The sequence below is a fragment of the Delphinus delphis genome, chromosome 5 (genome assembly GCF_949987515.2).
Source record: "Delphinus delphis chromosome 5, mDelDel1.2, whole genome shotgun sequence".
NCBI classification, from domain to species: Eukaryota; Metazoa; Chordata; class Mammalia; order Artiodactyla; family Delphinidae; genus Delphinus; species Delphinus delphis.
In genome coordinates this window covers 130,179,725-130,182,996 of record NC_082687.1, presented here as the reverse complement: position 1 = coordinate 130,182,996, position 3,272 = coordinate 130,179,725, and the positions used below count along the sequence as shown (strand labels likewise).

At 43.4% G+C, this 3,272-nt stretch overlaps 1 pseudogene; it reads left to right on the top strand.

Annotated features, from left to right (window-relative positions):
* Positions 1-550: 550 nt before the first annotated feature.
* LOC132425611 (transcriptional enhancer factor TEF-1 pseudogene) lies at positions 551-1,853 on the top strand (annotated as a pseudogene).
* Positions 1,854-3,272: the final 1,419 nt, after the last annotated feature.

The following is a 3,272-nucleotide window of genomic DNA, read 5'->3' as shown; positions in this document are numbered from 1 at the left end:
GCCGCGGGCGCCCACCAAACACTTTGCAGACTCGCTTCCACCCTGCGGGCCAGTCCACGCTGAGGGGCCCGGGCTCAGGGCGGCCGCATTCGGGGACAGGCCATGCAGTGAAGCCCCCCACCCCACCCCGTCCACCTTTGCCCAGAGCCGCGAGCAGCAGCCCAGTACGTCCAGCCGGCCCAGGGGCAGGAGCAGCGCTGGGGGCGGGGGAGGGTGGCCCAGCCGGGGGAATGGGAGCCGGGCTCCGAGCTGAAGGCGGAGGAAGCGGCACCGAAGTTTGCCTCTGACTCACTGGGCGCTGTGGCAGCACTGTTGCTGCCGCCGCCGCTGCTTCATTGCACGTTCATGAGGAAAATTTTCAGGAGTCAGCAGAAACATTGTGCCCAAAAAAGACTGAGTCGCAGTTACCACCAAACCCTGGAGTAGACTCTCCCTGGAAAACTTCCCTTAGGTTTATTTTCTTGAAAAGACTCCAGGCTTCGGCTTGGAAAATCCAACTGCCAAAATTGAGCCCAGCAGCTGGAGCGGCAGTATGATCCCTGCCGAAAATATGGAAAGGATGAGTGACTCAGCAGATAAGCCCATTGACAATGATGCAGAAGGGGTCTGGAGCCCCGACATTGAGCAGTGCTTTCAGGAAGCCTTGGCTATGTATCCACCGTGTGGGAGGAGGAAAATCATCTTATCAGATGAAGGCAAGATGTATGGTAGGAATGAATTTATAGCCAGATACATCAGACCCATGATCGGGAAGACGAGGACCAGAAAACAGGTGTCTAGTCATATACAGTTCTTAGCAAGAAAGAAAGTTCGAGATATTCAAGCCGCCATTAAGGTGTCACATTCTAGTCACATTCAGGTTCTTGCCAGAAGGAAATCTTGTGATTTTCGTTCCAAGCTAAAGGATCAGACTGCAAAGGATAAGGCTCAGCAGCACATGGCCGCCATGTCCTCAGCCCAGATCGTATCAGCCACTGCCATTTACAGCAAGCTGGGGCTGCCAGGGATTCCACACCCCACCTTCCCAGGGGCGTCGGGGTTCTGGTCGGGAATGATACAAACAGGACAGCCTGGATCCTCGCAAGACGTCAAGCCCTTCGTGCAGCAGGCCTACCCCATCCAGCCAGCGGTCACAGCCCCCATCCCAGGGTTTGAGCCTGCGTCAGCCCCAGCTCCCTCGGTCCCGGCCTAGCAGGGCCGTTCCATTGGCACAACCAAACTCCGCCTGGTGGAGTTCTCAGCCTTCCTCAAACAGCAGCGAGACCCTGACTCGTACAACAAACACCTATTCGTGCACATTGGGCATGCCAACCATTCTTACAGTGACCCATTGCTCTAATAAGTGGACATTCGTCAGATTTATGACAAATTTCCTGAAAAGAAAGGTGTCTTAAAGGAACTGTTTGGAAAGGGCCTTCAAAATGCCTTCTTCCTCGTAAAATTCTGGGCTGATTTAAACTGCGGTATTCAAGATGATGCCGGGACTTTTTACGGCGTGACCAGTCAGTATGAGAGTTCTGAGAATGACAGTCACCTGTTCCACCAAAGTTTGCTTCTTTGGGAAGCAAGTAGTAGAAAAAGTAGAGAGGGAATATGCAAGGTTTGAGAATGGCCGATTTGTATACCAAATAAACCGGTCCCTGATGTGTGAATATATGATCAGTTTCATCCACAAGCTCAAACACTTACCAGAGAAATATATGATGAACAGTGTTTTGAAAAACTTCACAGTTTTATTGGTGGTAACAAACAGGGATACACAAGAAACTCTCCTGTGCATGGCCTGTGTATTTGAAGTTTCAAAGAGTGAACATGGAGCACAGCATCACATTTACAGGCTTGTAAATGACTAGCCATGGTTATTTATATATATAGATATCTGTATACACACATACACTCTCTCCATGATTGAACGACTGACTGTAAACCTCACCACGCAGGGATGCTGCCCTGGCCCTGAGGTCACCCCAACTTTTCTAAATCCTGTTTGAGCGAAGTCATTTTTTCATGTGTTCATACTCATTGTAGCTGTGAAGTTCTGGTACCATTGTAAAAAGAGAAATCAAGTTGTTTCTGTGTGTTATTCAGATCCACAGCCCACAGTTCCTCAGAAAGTTGAACCTTAAGAACCCAAGTCTGTGTTTGCAGAGACCTGTTTCTCGTTGTGGTAGAAAAAAAAATTGACAGAGCATTTACCATTGGACATTTACTGCGTTTATACAAATGTATTAAGTGTTTTTTTTCAACATAAAAATCTTGTTTTAAGATACAAGTAAAATTAATCTTTAAATATAAATGTAAATTAGTACACAAAACTAAGAATCTTTAGACTTATCTTTGTAACAAATTAGGGTGGAAGTTATGAAAGAACGTAATTCACTAAATTATTTTTTAAATGAAACTTTTCCTTCTTTTTGAAATCAACATTAAAATATAGCCTTAAAAAGTGCTTGGTAGAAATATCCTAATGAGACAAATTTGTACATTTTTCCTCAAGGTTAAAACTAATCTCCTAATCCATTAAACTCTTGAAACAGCTATTACAGAGGAAGAAAACTTCACCCCTTATCCTTAACATATATAGTATATTTAAAAAATATAAAATTGTATTGTAAAAAAAAAAAAAAATCCTCAAGGACACTTAGCTTCAGGTACATTTCTTAGATGGGGCAAAAGGGAGTGGGAGCCCACCTAGGACATGCGCATGATTCATAGGAGGGAACATAAGATGCTGAAATTTAGTCTCCTTGTATGGACACTATCAAATTTCAATTTTTTTCCTGTAAAGTTGCTAAGGGATCACTGAAAGATGCTCATTGTATGATATTTTTTCATGTGTGATTATATTGAGTCTTTTCAATTAGTTAATACTTTTGGTCCTTTCAACTGGTTAAGTTTTACTAAAAAAGAATTTCAAGTAGATCCTTTTTGCCCTACAAAAATATCCCAAAACAACAAATTACAGTGTAGGTCTGGGTTTGATTTGTCCCATCATCTTTATACAAAGATTGATTTTAATGTATAAACAGTGGGAAGCCACAAATGAGACTTTACTGACTCAATTTGATAAATGCCATAACCTACTTTCCACTGTGTCTGCACTAATGATAACTGTGGTGGATGGTGTTTGGTAAATATAGAATTAATACCCAGTGAGTTCAGTATATAAAGTTAAGTATCCATGTACAGTTAACAAGAATTAGATGTTAGAAAATAGGAAGGTTTTTATTATTAAAAGATGTTTACTAGCACACAATTTCCCTAATGGGCTT